This window comes from Myxocyprinus asiaticus, chromosome 41 (assembly GCF_019703515.2).
Source record: "Myxocyprinus asiaticus isolate MX2 ecotype Aquarium Trade chromosome 41, UBuf_Myxa_2, whole genome shotgun sequence".
Classification (NCBI taxonomy): domain Eukaryota; kingdom Metazoa; phylum Chordata; class Actinopteri; order Cypriniformes; family Catostomidae; genus Myxocyprinus; species Myxocyprinus asiaticus.
The window spans coordinates 39,217,027-39,235,173 of NC_059384.1; the positions used below are offsets into that span (position 1 = coordinate 39,217,027).

General features: G+C 39.2%; 1 protein-coding gene across 1 annotated transcript in view; it reads left to right on the plus strand.

The window, feature by feature from the left end:
* Positions 1-18,147, plus strand: part of tmx3b (thioredoxin related transmembrane protein 3b) — a 209,146-nt gene that overhangs the window by 189,280 nt on the left and 1,719 nt on the right. The gene's annotated exons all lie outside the window — the stretch shown is intronic.

The following is an 18,147-nucleotide window of genomic DNA, read 5'->3' on the forward strand; positions in this document are numbered from 1 at the left end:
TCATGAGCTTGCTCTGACAAGGGAACCTGCCAGTATCCCTTTGACAAGTCTAAATTTTAGACAAACCGGGTATTACCAATTTGGTCAATACAGTCCTCCAACCTGGGTATAAGAAATGCATCAGTCTTGGTAACCTGATTAACTTTTTGATAATCAATACATAATGCTAGACTACCATTAGGTTTTGGAACTAGAATGACTGGCGAACTCCTGTCACTCTCACTCTGAAATAAACGATATGGATGCTGTTTTAGGGAAATAAAAGAATCACTTCTGTCAGCCAGAACAGAAAGCTGAGGCTGCATTGGGACTACCATCTGTGTATCTCAGGAGAAATCGAGATTCATCAGACCAGGCTATTTTTTTCCATAGTTAACTGTCCAGTTTTGGTGAGCCTGTGTCCACTGCAGCTTTAGCTTTCTGTTCTTGGCTGACAGAAGTGGAACCCAATGTGGTCTCTTGCTGTTGTAGCCCATTTGCCTCAAGGTTTGACGTGTTGTGCATTCTGAGCCTGCCTGTCAGCTTGAACCAGTCTGGCCATTCTCCATTGACCTCTCTCATCAACAAGGCATTTCTGTTAATGGGTAACAGCTGTCTTCCTTTTCTCCGGCTTTCTACCTTGTTTCTGAACAACAATCTAAATGAAGCAATTCTGTGATTTGGCAACTAAAACCAGCCATTTGGCTCCTAAATGTTTCAGGAGCCACTAGTTCCAAAACATTTTTTTTAGTCTAGAGCCCTGCTCCGAAAGAGCCTAACGATGAACCGTTAAGCAGGGGGATGTAGTAGCGCATGAGCCCTGAGAGCGGCAAGACACCCTCCTCAAACGATGGTAAAGATGGCTTCAAAATAGTTATGTGACAAAGTCTGGTTTTCTGTTGGCAATCATGAGTGCTAATCACAAAATTACTATCACTGACTTTCTTTAATACTGAAAACGGCCCGCAGAACTTACCGCTAAGCTTGTCTTCCTGCAGGGGCATTAACAGCAACACCTGATCCCCTATAGAAAAATACCTTTCCACTGCTCTCTTGTCATAGTGACCTTCCATTTGCACCTGAACCTTCTTTATATTGTCTCTGGCAACTTTGCAAGCTGACCACAGGCGATCCTGAAAAGCAGACATGTACTGAAGTAAGGAAGCCCCACCCTTGGGCTTAAGAAACCTTTATTCCATCACCTTAAGGGGACCTAACTCCTCATGCCCAAACACCAATTCAAAAGGTGTAAAGCCGGGAGTCGTTCACAAAAGTCTCTAATGGCAAACAGTAAGAAAGTCATGGCTGAAACCCAGTCAACCGGAAACTGCACACAGTAAGTCATAATCATGGTTTTCAAAGTTTGATGACATCTCTCTATCATTCTCTTTGATATTGGATGATGTGCAGAAGAAACTGTCTGTTCAATTCAAAGTCATGCATGACATCTTGAAACACCCCAGACACGAAATTAGACCCACGGTCAGACTGTACTTCCTGAGTGAGACCAAAATGGGTAAAGAAGGACAACAAAGCATCCAACATTGTATGAGCCTTCATTTTTCTTAAAGGAACAGCTTCAAGGAAATTGATAGTCGAATTCATTACATTTCTTAGTTTTGGGCAGGGAACCAAAACCTGAGAAAAAGTTTCTGCACACAAGGGTACAGAGGAGCAACTGGAATCTTTTGATTGGGCTTACCCACTGGTAGGCAAGACAAGCACTGCAGTAAACCACCACATCCTGATGCAACCTAGGACAATAAATATTTGCAGGATCTTCCAATGGGTCTTTCTAATACCTGTATGACCAGCCATAGGTACCTCATGAGCTAGACACAAGACTTCCTCATGAAACACTGGGGAAGCACAATCTGAACCCACTCCAGTTCTCTGTAGCAGGACACTCCAAAGATCGCCACTTGCACATCAACACTGCATCATGCCAATATACCTCTTCTGCTATTTCTGTACTCTCTGCCCAAGAAACAGCTGTTTTCCAAAGAGACCCCAAACTGGGATCCTGTTTCTGGGCTTTGATAAGAGCATCCCAGCTAAACAGCCCCCCTCAACCAATAGGTGAGAAAACAAGGGATCATCTAACTGCATGGCACTATCCTGCTCCTGCCCGATGGATGTATCACCCTGAGGTTCTCTGGTCCAAAACAAGCGAGAATGCGAACACGTAAACACATGCTGAACATACATTTGGAAATTATTTTTCCAATGCCAACACCTTACTGGGATCACACGGGGTGAGCTGAATAGCAGGGTAATACAAACTTGATTTACTGCCATGTCATTCCCTAGCAAAAGGCTAACACCTATGGTTAGACTTGAGAAACACCCTGTGTAGGGGTACAGAACCATATTCTCCTCCATTACCTTCAGTTTGAACTGCCACATGTTTAGCAGTATTAGGGGCAGATCAATTATGTCCCTAAGCACAGTTATGGGAAATTCGGGCTCTCCTTCAGCCACAGAAACAAAACCCTCTGATACAAAATCCCTATAAGCAGAAGGCAGGGTTCACATGTCAGGCTCTGCCTGGAAACTAATCGGGCTATGTGCTGCTTTAGACACCGATGTGACTGGGCGATTCTCACACACTCTCTGTGGAGCAGGGCAGGGTGGTTTTATGTGCCCATCCTTTTATGTAACATCCTTACTTCCCTTATTAAACACCTGCACCTTAGAAACCCATTTCTCACTGCTCTTATCTTTCCTTATGGGCATTTCTGCCACTTGTTTGGGTACATACGCCTCTGAGGTGCTAGCCTCCTCTCTATCACCCATGACTTCTTGTGAACCAGCACATAATTGTCTGTGATTTCAATAGCTGTGCGAACATCTGTTATCACCTGCTCATTAAGATGAACTGCTAGGTGCTTTGGAATGCTGTCCTTAAACTGCTCTAACACAACCAGCTTCTTCAACTCCTGAAAAGAATATGTTTCTGTTGCTTGTAACCATTTATCCAACAAGAGTTCCTGTTGATGAGCTAAATCCACATATGTCTGGCCTGGTTTCAGTCCACCTGTTCTGAAACTGTTTTTTTATTTTTTATTTTTTATTTTTATTTTTTTATTATTTTATTAACAATTTTATTGATTCCAAAAATAAAACATACAAACACAACATAAGAAATTGAATCAATTATTCACATTATCAAACCCCCCCCCCCCCCCCAACATGAAGTACTGTGGTCACCAACAATTAGATCATCAAAATAAAATACATAAAAAAGTAAGATATACATTCAAACAAAATCAATAAAACACATACCCAACTAAACTACAAATCCCTCTCCACAGCCATTCCCTGAGAACCACCCAAAAAAGCCAAATAACCCCCCCACTTCCTGATGAACAAATCCCATTTCCCCAGCCTTCTAAAACAAATCTCCTCAAATGCCGCCACCTCGCCCATCTCCCCGCATCATTCCCTAAATGAGGGTGCCCCAGCCGACTTCCATCCCCTGAGGATGATTTGTTTTTACCAATCATGACTCCGGCTAGGACCCAACTATTTAAATAACTGTCCCAAATGTCCAGAGTCATCCCATCACTCAGGATACAGAGTCTGGGGCTAAATGAACGTTCAGTGTTCAACACCTCACTCATAAAGTTCTGAATCCTCAACCAAAATTCTTGGATCTTTACACATCCCCAAAATACATGTATTGTGTCCCTGTCTCTTGATTGGCACTGCCAGCAGGTGGGTGTGTCTTTAAGTCACAACCTATACAATCTAGAGGGTGTCCAGTAGAACCGATGCAAAATCTTAAATTGCATCAGACGGACCCTTGCATCTCTAGATGCAGACTTGATGCTTTTTAGGATCCTGGCCCACACTCCCTCCTCCAATATCAGATTTAAATCCTTCTCCCATAATCTCTTGAGAGAAGATGAAGCTCCATCCCCCAGACTCTGAATCAACAGGGAGTAATACACTGATGCTTCATGACCATTCCCAAATGCATTAATCACCATTTCCAGAGTATCTGCTGCTTTGGGGGGTGTACACTACTCCCAAAAATAGTACAGAACAAGTGGCTCAGCTGTAAATACCTAAAGAACTGGGATCTAGGAATCTTAAAATGTTGAACCAAATTATCAAAAGATCTCAGTACTCCACCCTCATATAGGTCACCGAGTGTAGTAACCCCCCTCCCAATCCACTCTGACCAACAGAAAGGGGACTTATTAATGTGTAATTTTGGGTTCAGCCATATGCTTGAAGCAACACTTAAATAAATGTCCGAATTACACACTCTGGATACTTTCGTCCAAACCAGGTGCAGCTGCGAGATAACGGGGTGTGACTTAACTTCTCCGATTAGTTTGATCGAAAGGCTTTGCAGTGGCGAAATAGGGAACTTCCTGTTCAATACAGAAACAGGAATGGGCTCTCTCAGGTGGGAGTCCGAACACATCATAATAAAACAAAATCTTGGGTAGGCCTAGCCCACCTTTGTCAATCGGCAATAAATGTAACTTATTGAAATGTAACCTGGGAAGCTTACCATTCCAAATGAAGGACTTCACTATGCTATCAAATTGTTTCAAATAAGAGAGGGGAACATCTACAGGGAGAGACTTCAGCAGGTAGTTAAATTTTGGAATGCAGTTCATTTCAATAACATTAACCTTCCCAATCATCGATAAATGTAATAAAGCCCACCTGCCCACATCATTCAAACATTTTAATAAAGGCTCAAAATTAACTAATCACATAAATTTGCTGGGTATAAAATGCCCAAATACTTAATGCCCTGTTTGGGCCACTGGAAGGCGCCTGGCTGAAAAGCCATTACTGGGCAGTAAGCAGTCAGAGCTAAAGCTTCGGATTTAGACCGAAGCTCTGTATCCCGAAAATTTAGAAAAGGAATTGATCATTCCGTGGAGGCAAGGCATAGATCTAGTGGGGTCGTAGATGAATAATAAAATATAATCTGCGTAAAGCAAAATCTTATCCGCCACTCCTCCCTCCATCACCCCTGGAAAATCATCCTTTTTTCTTATCGCGGCTGCTAATGGTTCCAGGGCAAGACAGAACAATAATGGGGAAAGAGGGCAACCCTGCCGGGTGCCCCTATCCAGCGTAAAATAATCTAAAATTAATCCATTTGTTTGTACCACCGCTACCAGGTGTCTAAGTAACTTAATCCATCCAATAAAAGTATTCCCGATCCCATATATTTCAGAAATCTTAAAAAGATAATCCCATTCTACCATATCAAACGCCTTTTCGGCATCAAGTGAGATGGCAGCGATCGGAGTCTGATCATTCTCCAATGACCACATGATATTGATTAGACGCCTGATGTTATCAGAAGAGCTGCGGCCCCGAATAAACCCCACCTGATCTATATGTATAAGAGATGTCATAACTTTACTTAATCGGTTAGCCAAATTTTTACATCTAGCTGGATCAGGGAAATTGGACGGTAACCCTTACACTCGCTTGGATCTTTGTCCTTTTAAGAATCAGACTGATCTGGGCTTGTGTCATGGTTGGGGGAAGCTTTCCATTCTTTAATGATTCTGTATAACATTCTGCGGCAAAGCCGTCTGGCCCGGGAGATTGCCTGTAGGCAAGGCCTTAATTACCTCGTCAAGCTTCTCCAAGGTTATCTCAGAATCAAGAGAATTTTTTTGTTCAGTTGTCAATTTAGGGAGTTCTAATGGTTCCACAAAGTTTCTAATATCTTCATAAGTAGACAAAGACGTGGAACTATAGAGATCAAGATAGAATTCTTTAAAAGCATTATTAATATCAATGGCCGAGGTAAAAATTTCACCACCAGCAGATTTCACTGAGGGAATGGTAGAAAAAGACACTCTCTGCTTTATATATCTAGCCAAAAGCTTCCCTGCTTTGTCCCCCGACTCAAAGTATTACTGTCTTGCCCTGAATAACCAAAACTCCACCTTCCGCGACAAAATAGTATTATATCTATATTTCAGTCGGGTCAATTCTCTGAGGCCATCAGACGACATTCGGCACTTCAGCTCTGCTCCACTTGCTCTAGGGGGCTTAGACACTTTTGCTTCACTATGATCAAGGACTGATTCCATCAATAAATTCAAGTCTCCCCCCAATATTATATCACGAGGGATGCCAGTGGCTTGCAACATCCCTTCAAGATCTATAAAAAAATCCCCGATCATCAGCGTTAGGTGCGTAAATATTAGCCAAAATCAACCTTTGCCCCTGAATATCTGCTAAAACTATAATGACTCTTCCTAATTTATCATTAATCTGTTTGAGAAATTTAAATTGTAGATGTTTACTTATCAATGTAATGACTCCCCTACTCTTACTCGAGCCAACACTAAAGAAAACATGCCCACCCCATATCTTCCCAAATTTTTCAGCTTCCTGCTGGGAAAGATGTTTCTTGAAGAAAGACTATATCATATTTCTTACGCTTAAGAAAAGAGATAACCTTCCTTCTTTTTATGGGGTGCCCCAACCCATTCACATTCCATGTGGAGAGAGATAATCCATTCGCATTAACATTTGACATATTGATATAATTAAAAAAAAAATTGTGTCAAAAGCAAGATTATACAGACCACATTCCAACATTAGTGCAACAATCAAACCCCGAACATCCCTTAGAACAAAACTATCAGAAAAAAGAAAAACGTGCGCATTAACCCTGCGCATGACAGCACCAACCGGCATCGATCCCTCTAAACTCAGAAGGTCCATGTATGCATACGAGAGTCCCCGCGACAACTTTGCCATCGGATTGCTCAAGCCCGGTGTTTCTATACAAATTTTGTGAGGCAAAATTACATAACAATAATACTTTGTAAAACAGGCCCCAGCCAACAGGCAGAATAAACACAAAGAATGTGTAGATTCATTCACAGAACTGTCTTGAAGGTGTGTTCCTCCACAAAACAAATTCCAGCCAATATAAAGCCGTTCAGTTTCCTCGGACAGACAAACAACTGTTCAGTGAGCCAGCTGTTATGAGTGTAGCAGATGACGTAATCATTCTAATGTCCTTTAAAAATACTCCACAAAAACAAACTCCAGCCATTAGGAGGCATAAGCACAAAGAACGAACAGATTTATCCATAACATTGTCCCAAAGCAGTGTTATTCCACAAAACAAACTCCAGCCGCTAGGCAGAACCAGTACGAAAAGAAACAAAACAGGCATCCCGGTTCCTCGGATGATCAAGTGTGTATTGAGCGAGTCAAATTCACTCGGAGGCTGCGTAAAAAAAATACACCATGACTTACTCAGTGCTTCAACTTTATAAAAGACATCCTTTATGTGAGCATGTAGATATTTTGCAGTTGGTCCATATTCTCAAATGTTAAGTCAAAAGTAAAATAAGGGGGGAAAATGCTTCAATAGACAGTTCACATGGTGTTACACTTGCTCTGATTTTTACTACTCTAGACTCAAGCTTCATAATAACAGTGAAATACCAGATGTTTTTTATTCAGTACAGTTGTATGTAGAGTAGCAATATTCACAGATAGCAGTGGTATTCAGCTGAACTCGGTGGTGAAGCGGCTTAGACAATGAGCCCAGGCCAGGGGCTGTTCAAACAGACGGAACACAACAGACTGGAACCGAATGCGAGGATCTCGAGATACACATTTCCAAGTTGAACATCTTTCCTGACAAAGCATTTAAACAACTCATTGCTTAATCTGATAAACGCTTATAAGAGAGCAAGACGCAATAGCCAAAGACCTCCACCAACAGTAAGGGGCTGTTCACACCGAATGCTTTTGCAACCATCCATTTGTTTTTCTATGTAAATGCACGCTAGACGAACGTCTTTGTTTTTGTTTATTCAGTGTCTCATTCAGGAGCGCTGTTTATTAGATGATGTGTCTAATTAAAAAGAACTTTAAAAGCATATTGAGACACCTGCTTTCTGTTAAACTGTATTTGTTATGCTGTGTCTAGCCTTTTTTAGCGCAAGAATGTGATCGATCTTAAGTCATTGTATTACAGTGAGTATACATTTTTTTAATTGAAATCAGATGTGTTTCTGATTTGTTTATACATTTCTCTTGGCTGCATGAAGATATTCATTTGCTTTCTCACGTCACTAGCTTTAAATATGCAACTTAGCTGGCTAACAAATGCATAAACGTGACCAGCTGGATATAAACTAATGCAAATAAATGGTAACAATCGTGGCATTTAAACATTTGGGTAGGACTTGCGTGTATTTTTGTCACATTGTTCTAACTGCTTGAGGTTAGCTTTAATGTTAGCGTCCTCTCAGCCTTGTCGGCAAACATACTGCTGTTCTCTACTAATGCAGCATCTAGTCAACAAATTCATTACTTTATAATGATATGACAATGTGTACTGTAGTGTACTGTATACATACCTTTTTTTGTTTGTTGATGTTTTAAATCCACGTTTGAAGTGTTCTGCTCCATGCAGAGTATAGTCTTATGAGTCAAAATAAATACTACAAGGCATCACTGAAGTGATAGTTTTTATTTCACCTCTAGAGGCTACTCTCATACTGTATAATGACATCGGACTCTTCCCAGCTGCGCCTGCACTGGACACAATGGGGAAAAACTATCTGTGTGGATTTTTGCCGATAACCGGTAGTTCCAGAAATCGATATATCGATATATAACTCTGACCAGTCTGCGGCTAAGCAGCCCCATATGCAGCAAGCTGCGATGCACTGTGTGTTCTGAAACCTTTCAGTCATGGCCAGCATTACGTTTTTCAGCAATTTGTGCTACAGTAGCTCTTCTGTGGGATCGAACCAGACGGGCTAGCCTTCTCTCCCCACGCGCATCAATGAGACTTGGGCGCCCATGACCCTGTCGCTATTTCACCGGTTGTCCTTCCTTGGACCACTTTTGGTAGGTACTAACCACTGCATACTGGGAACACCCCACAAGACCTGCTGTTTTGGGGATGCTCTGACCCAGTCGTCTAGCCATCACAATTTGGCCCTTGTCAAAGTTGCTCAGATCCTTGCGCTTGCCCATTTTTCCTGCTTCCAACACATTCAATTCAAGAACTGATTGTTCACTTGCTGTCTAATTTATCCCACCCCTTGACAGGTGCCATTGTAATGGGATAATAAATGTTATTCACTTCATCTGTCAGTGGTTTTAATGTTGTGGCTGATCAGTGTATGTTTTGAGGTGAATTTTGGCGGGATTGTGGAAAGGAGTTCCACAATGTTGGAGCAGTAACACTGAAAGCCCTACCACCCAGTTATGTCCACTTGTAACATGGGGTAATCAGTAAACCAGAGTGAGTGGGCAGGAGAGTAGGGTTGAAGGAGATCAATGATGTACAGAGGGGCAAGAGCTTTGAAAGAAATGAGTAGTATTTTATATTGAATAGGTAAAGAGACAGGCAGCCAATGGGAGTGGGAGTGATATGAGATGATTTCTTACAATAGGTGAGTACCCTAGCTGCCGAATTCTGGATGTATTGCAGTCGATGTAGTGTTTTTATGGGGAGACCAGAAAAAGGGTTTTGCAGTAATCGATTCGTGAAGTGGTGAAAGAGTGGACAAGAGTCTAAGCATCATTGATATGAGCATTGGGCGAGTTCTAGCAATGTTACGAAGGTGAAAGAAAGCTGATTTTGTGAGAGAAGAAATGTGAGGGACAAAAGAGAGTGTAGGGCCAAAAATAATGCTGAGATTTCGGACACCATCAATCATCAGACTGGCAGGTTGAAAGATTTTTGGATCCAATTAGTAGTACATCAGTTGTTTCAGTGTTTAGTTTGAGAAAAGGACTGATCATGCAGGACCTGATATCATTGATGCAGGCAGAAAGAGAGCTGGTTGAGAAAGGGACATTGAGTTTAAAGCTAATATAAACTTGTGTGTCATTAGCATAACAGTGGAACTTGAGTCCATGATGGTGAACAATTAGACCAAGGGGTTTCATCCACAAAGGGATGTACCAGCCCCACACTCTTAGCGGGCCGAGTTAAAAACTCCAACATAAGGCCCCCTTTCTTATTCTTTTTCATCATTTGTCCCTTTGCCTGATGTTATTAGGCCTCCAAAAAAAAGAAAGCATATAGAAAACAGATAAAAAGCATGTACAACTCAGTTAAATACACTTAAATGATAAAAAATATAGTATGAATATAGTCCAGTTATAGATTAAAGGAGACAACATCAGTGTCAACATTGTTGATTATCAAGGAGCCATTTCTTGAAATTGTACTTGAATGAATAAGTTGGGGATTCTCTAATTGATTGTGGTTTTGAATTCCACTGATGTGATGCTCTGAAGGAAAAAACAGCCTGACTAAATGAAGTTTTCCTACGTGGGATTGTGCTGTCCCCCCAATTGCACCTCTAGTTGCTCTGTTTACTGTAGATTTAAAATTGATAAAGCCAGCCAGAGGAGGAGGAGCTATACCATGCATAATCATATAAACTAAACAAAATGATTGTACTTGATGAGATTTTCCCAGCTAAGCAGATTGTACTTATTTAAAATGTGACAGTGATGAAAACTAATTGGTTTCTTATCTAGAATTGTAAGTGCTTGTTTATATAATGATTCCAATGGTTTAAAGACTATAGAATGTGTATTAAGACCAACTTATCAGACAGTAGGTGATGTGGAAAGAATCATGGAGTGAAAGTATATCTTTGCTGCCTCACTTGATAAAGAGTTTCTAATATACCTGAAATTTGCCAAACTGAATTTTACCTTATTACTGACCCTTTTTATGTGGGTTTTGAAGCCAAGGTTGGAATCTAAATGTACTCCTAGATATTTGTATTCTGAATCAACTTGTAGTCTCTCACCTGAGATGAGAATATCTTGCTCTACATCAGTGCTGTGTCATTTGGAGAAGAACATACAAACTGTTTTGGACACATACAATTGCAGACAACATTGGTTAAGCCAGGATGTAACCTTTACCATAACATCTGTTAACTTGTTTGCAACCTCTTCTGCAGTTTTACCGTGAGTAAAAATAACTGTATCATCAGCATACATTAAAATGTTATATTGTTCGCACACAGAAGGCAGGTCATTAATGTACATGCTGAACAGGATTGGGCCTAGTATAGAACCCTGTGGGACACCAGTTGACAAACATAGTGGGTTGGTTAGATTTATAATTATCAATTCTGACAAATTGGGAGCGGGAGGAGAGATATGATTTGATAAGGTTTACAAACTCTGTAGATAAATTAAAATTGAGTAGTTTATACAAAAGGATGTTATGATTAACAGTGAGGAATGCTTTCTTTAAATCAAGGATTTCTTTAAATCAAGGCTTTCTTTAAATCAAGGGCTGTAGCCCCCACAACCCCACATTTGTCCATTGATGCCTTAACCTTTTCTATAAAGTAGCATATAGCAGTTTCTGTCGAGTGATTTGCCCTAAATCCAAATTGCATGGATGTAATGGAAAGGAGCTATTGTTAAGATGATCAGTGATTATTTGTTTGACAATCAGTTTTTCAAATACCTTTGATACTATGGGCAAGATACTAATGGGCCTGTAATTGGAGGTCAGTCATGTGTCGCCACCTTTAAATGTAGGAGCCACAACCACTGGCTTCCATTAATTAGGGAATCTTCCTTGACCCAATGAGATATTAATAATGTGCAGTAATGAATTAACAATTGAGGAGTTGATCTCTTTCAGCATGAATGTGTCCATGCCATAGACATCCTTGACCATGAAGACTCGAGAGATACAACTACTTTTGCAACCTCTGTCTCAGTTACTGGTCTAGGTACTAGCGCTGTCTCACTATTATTGACAATACATACAGTTGTGCTCAAAAGTTTGCATACTCTGGCAAGAAATTGTGAAATTTTGGCATTGATTTTGAAAATATGACTGATCATGCAAAAAACGTATTTAATTTAAGGATAGTGATCATATGAAACCATTTATTATCACATAGTTGTTTGGCTCCTTTTTAAATCAAAATGATAACAGAAATCACCCAAATGGCCCTGATCAAAAGTTTACATACCCTTGAATGTTTGGCCTTGTTTCAGACACACAAGGTGACACACACAGGTTTAAATTGCAATTAAAGGTTAATTTCACTCACCTGTGGCTTTTTAAATTGCAATTAGTGTCTGTGTATAAATAGTCAATGAGTTTGTTAGCTCTCACGTGGATGCACTGAGCAGGCTAGATACTGAGCCTTGGGGAGCAGAAAAGAACTGTCAAAAGACCTGCGTAACAAGGTAATGGAACTTTATAAAGATGGAAATGGATATAAAAAGATATCCAAAGCTTTGAAAATACCAGTCAGTACTGTTCAATCACTTATTAAGAAGTGGAAAATTCAGGGATCTCTTGATACCAAGCCAAGGTCAGGTAGACCAAGAAAGATTTCAGCCACAACTGCCAGAAGAATTGTTCGGGATACAAGGAAAAACCCACAGGTAACCTCAGGAGAAATACAGGCTGCTCTGGAAAAAGACGGTGTGGTTGTCTCAAGGAGCACAATACGACGATACTTGAACAAAAATGAGCTGCATGGTCAAGTTGCCAGAAAGAAGCCTTTACTGCGCCAATGCCACAAAAAAGCCTGGTTACAATATGCCCGACAACACCTTGACACGCCTCACAGCTTCTGGTACACTGTAATTTGGAGTGACGAGACCAGAATAGAGCTTTATGGTCACAACCATAAGCACTATGTTTGGAGAGGGGTCAACAAGGCCTATAGTGAAAAGAATACCATCCCCACTGTGAAGCATGGTGGTGGCTCACTGATGTTTTTGGGTGCGTGAGCTCTAAAGGCACGGGGAATCTTGTGAAAATTGATGGCAAGATGTATGCAGCATGTTATCAGAAAATACTGGCAGACAATTTGCATTCTTCTGCACGAAAGCTGCGCATGGGATGCTCTTGGACTTTCCAGCACGACAATGACCCTAAGCACAAGGCCAAGTTGACCCTCCAGTGGTTACAGCAAAAAAAAGGTGAAGGTTCTGGAGTGGCCATCACAGTCTCCTGACCTTAATATCATTGAGCCACTCTGGTGAGATCTCAAACGTGGAGTTCATGCAAGACGACCAAAGACTTTGCATGACTTGTAGGCATTTTCCCAAGATGAATGGGCAGCTATACCACCTGCAAGAATTTGGGGCCTCATAGACAGCTATTACAAAAGATTGCACGCTGTCATTGATGCTAAAGGGGGCAATACACAGTATTAAGAACTAAGGGTATGCAGACTTTTGAACAAGGGTCATTTCATTTTTTATTTTTATTTTTTTTTGTTGCCATGTTTTGTTTTATGATTGTGCCAATCTGTTATAACGTACAGTTGAATATGAATCCCATAAGAAATAAAAGAAATGTGTTTTGCCTGCTCACTCATGTTTTCTTTAAAAATGGTACATATGTTATATACATATATTACCAGTTCTCCAAGGGTATGCAAACTTTTGCGCACAACTGTACATTACTTTGTTGTACTGTGAAACTTTGGGCTATAGTAGCCACTGACTCAACACAATAATGATTGAGGGCATGTGCCACATCAGTCGGACTCTGTAAGATTGTGTCACTAATCTTTAATTCAATTGGCTTTGTTATAATATTGTTTTGACCAGTTAGTTTTTTAATCTGACTCCATATCGTTTTCGAATTACCATGAGATTTTTCAATGATTGTTGATGAAGTCTGCCTTTGCTTTTCTTAGTACTCTTATTACCTTGTTTCTTAACATTACAAATTAATTCCTATCATGGGACTTCTTTGATTTTGTTGCTATTTTTAAAACGTCCTGTTCCTTCATTAATTTTTTGATATTATTGTTCACCCAGGGGAAGGACTGTTTCTTGTTATATTTCATCTTGTTTGAAAATTCACTGATATTAAGTTTTAATTTTTCTGTAAAGGTTTGACTTAATATTTCTAGATCAGTTTCAGATAATAAATCTTCCCAGTTTGTTTTTTTATGGCTGCTTTAAAGTCCTCTTGCTTATTTTTCGGGATGCCAAAGAATTCTTTATTTCCAACATGTGTAGTAAATCGCTTGCGAGTAAATTTTCTTGATATGAGCACAATATTATGGTCTGGCAGCCCAGTTATCATATTATGTGACTTTGTAATTCTTTCATGTCTATTACTAAATATTAGGTCAATCTGGGTACTGGTGCTGTTTGTTATTCGTGTAGGGTTTTACTGGTTGTTTAGATCAGTGTTACTATCAGAAACAATTAATAATTATTTCTTTAGTTATTAATTAATATTTAAATGAATCAATTGAATCTAACTCATTAAAACCTCATATGGGGCTCCAGTAAATGTAGTGTGCTACGTTTAGGAACAAGTTTGGTTATTAGCAATAATCTGTCTACCACATCAGGAGGTGCTACAGCAAGGATGTTTTTTTCCCTTCTTTTTCTTTTTTTTTTTTCAATGTGTCACAAAGGCTATGGACTTGACTGTACTGGCAAAGAGTCCCAAATGTCCAAGTCAAGATTAAGTAAAAGTGTATCTAAGTCCATGACAAATCTAAGACTACTAATAGTTCAACTCAAAACCGGACATGAGTACCCCAGTATCTTTAGTATATATCACACAGAGCATGAGATGGAATTCATGTGTATTGAGCACAGAACCGCTCTGAGACCACTGAATAGACAGAACAGAGCGGCATGTGCGACTATTTGATTCAATCGGAGCCTTTTGCGGTTTAATAATCGTACCACGAATATATATTTCCAAATAACAGTGGACCTCCTTATAGGAACTTATGTATGCTATTTACCTTCCTCTTGCTCCTCTGTCGCATGCAGTAATGGTTGTCTGTTGCAGCTGTACGTATGAACTTCTGCGGCTACATATTCAGAGTGTGCTTGAAAATGAAACAGTGATTAGTCAGTAGCAAACTTCTTAAGAGAGTATTTTTATCCGTCATACTTGTTTTCATTTCGTAAGTACTAGGGCTACATTTAGGGCATAGTATCATTATGATGTTATGACAGTGGATATATAATATATTTTTGACTCCCCAAGAGAGTGTGGTGAAACCAAGAAGCTCTAGGGTGAAAATTCTACCTGTCAATCAACCACTGTACTAAAACAAGATGTTTAAATGTTGCCGCTCATGTGCTGCTTTAAAGAAAATAACCGTCCGGTCAGAAGATTTTAAAAAGTGCATACATACATGCACAAGTTCACGGAACCTTTTTCTGTGTGCCTGATATCTACATAAAGTGAAACAGATAAGAAACACACACATGTGAAGCTTAGTTATAGTTACTTCTCTAAAATAACTGAGAATTCTTCTCTAAAGGTCATGTTTGCACTTTAAATGTAAGTATAATTGGCAGAAATGATACAGCACTTTTTTTTGCACTTTCTTTTTGTACTTATATTTTATTGCCCATTATTATCATGCAGTAATACACTGACATAATAATTGGTAAATGCTTGTGATGGGATCACCTGAAACGCATTTTAATATCAGGCAATAAACAGGGCACACACACAGCGGAAGTTTAAAATGTTTTTCTTCTTTATTTTTTATCTGTCAAAATGACGGACAGCGTTTGGATTTATCATCAATGTTTTAAAAAATCGGTAAATGACAGACAGTTCACTATTAACACAACCCCTTGTTACATATCTGCTGTGGAGAAATATGAGTGTATTGTGTAGTGAAGGTGACCTGCAGCAATTTCAGCAGGAAAATGAAAGATTAGATTCCTAAAATTGCTGATCTCACAAGAGAGATTTGTAGAAAATGGGACACCTCAAGATTGAGGAAGAGTTATGAGGGCGAGTGTACTTGTTACAGTTTTTGTACAGTTGACAAATCATGAATTTCTGAACCCGAATTTTCTCACCAAACCTTTTCATAATAATGCAAGATTTTTCTCAAACATCAGCTGAAAGAGGGTGTGGACTAAAAGTGTGTTGGCTAAAAGTTTATCGGCTAAGAGCCCTTGATTGATGCTTGTGGAATAAACCTTCCATTATAATTAAATTCGAGGTTTGGAATTGAATGATCTGTCCATTAAGTATTATTCGGAAATTGCCTATTCAGAATACAAATGATTAAATGTTTCCTTTTGGAATAATTAAAAATAATTAAAAAGCTCCTAGATCACATCTAATTTTCCACAACTCATGTATGTTGTCTGGAGTTGTTTGCCTTCTGAAAAATGTCATAAGTATTTTTTCAGTGTTTCATTAGCGAAATGAATTAAAAACACTTTAAACAACAGTACAACCCATTGAAGAGACCGTACGTCTATCCCTCTCAGTCTCGTTGTCATTCCTGTCAAAAATCAAAGATGGCGTTGCTGTGAATAAGGTCAATTGAATTTTTAAAACAGTAATCGTTTTCATGGAATTTTACAAAATAAATTGGTATATTTAATGATTGATTGATTTTATTTTTTATTTTCATTTTGAGTGTGGAGGCAGCTGCACCTGTGTCCTTTAGCAGTCTTCATATCCTCTGCTTTTGAACTGATACACCAGTAAGGCAATCGCTGTTATTAGGGGCTTGACTTGCCACTTAATGTGCTCTAAACTGAAATATTGTTACTGTGTTCAGATGAGTGCTGTCGCAGCGTTTTCAGGTTTCACACCAGAGTTGCTCCAAAAATCTGCCAATTGCATTTTTTACACATAAAAACCCGTTAAATTGCCAGATTACATTTTCTGGTAAATGCACTATATCTGCTATTCACAAATGCTTTGTCTTTTTTTCTGTATTGCTACCATTCCCACATCAGCACCAAAATGCTAATAAAACTGATGTAATTTGCCAGAAAATGACCTTGTAGCAGATGCGCTGAAAGAAGAGAATTTCTTGTAACTGCAAACTGTTCTAGTAATCTGATGATTTATCTTTTCATCCGCTCGGGTGGAGTATGCTCCATTTCACCGTCTGTCCAATTTGACAACATTTCTTTCCAGAAAGTGTATAATAAAGTTTTTTGACTCCCATGTCACAGGCTTACAAACACAGTGTGGAGTAACTGAGTCAGCTCCTTCAGAATGTGAATGGTTCAACTAATTTCTTCTATGTCAAAACGTCTTACCCTTGAACGTGCTCAAATTAATCACATTTTCTGGCAATGTGATGGCAAATTGTTGATATTTTGACAATGGTTACTATTCAGACATGACCTCTAAACCACAAAATGCTGTTAGATTTACTGAAAAGGCTGTGTGTGAAAGCTGTAATGATATACTTCATGTTCCAGAGTATCTTTTAATGATGTAGACCAGAGAATTGAAATGGAATGAGATCTGATTAATGAACCCCATCAGAGTGTCAAACTTTGTCATTACAGTGATATTGAGGGGCATGCTTGTTTGTAAACAAACTTTTTAAAGAAATTTAACATAAGTTTTAAATCTCCCATTGATTTTCATTGATATAATGTTGTGCATTCAAAATGTAATAAGAATCACTGTAATATTTGCATTCTGAATTGTGATTGGTCTTGTTTTCCTTGCACACTGAACAAATTATAGAGACAGTTGGCAACACGTCATACCCCTGGGGGCTTCGTTTATCATAGGGGAAAGCAAAGCCCGTAACCATTCATTCCTATGAGAAAAACGGGAAGAAACGTCCAATAGATTTGGCTATTTGTAACAATGAAAAACATGACGCACGCTGTTGTGTAGTGTTTTTTTTTGGGGGGGGGGGAATATTTTTTATCACCTTCCAACTGACAGAAAAAGAAGATAGCTATGTGCTGGATGCATTATTTAGAGTGGATGGGGAAAAATCAGACCAGATTCAAGACTAAATCTATCATCATATCACAATAGCAGTTCCAGCAGAAACAATAATGAGTTACAACATTTCAAAAATTAATTAATGCGTGGATAAAACACTTTAATAATCATATTAAAAGATACAAAGTGTGATGAAGATAAACAAAGCAAGTTACAAAGAAGTGAAATGTTTTAGATACAAATCATATAACAAAACATTAATGTGAGAATTGTAAAAGTAAACTTCTCTCCTGAAACTGCTGAACTGTTTGGCTCTGCAGCTCAACAGCTTGCAACTGCAGTAGTCTTTTGGCTTCTGTATTTGTTGGTTAGAAGGCAATAAAAATTCAGTTCTGGGTGTTCTGGCTTTGTCTGAAGTGCAAAACACAACAGCTTTTTTGTTAAGTTTTTAGTTTTTAAAATAGCTACTTATTCAT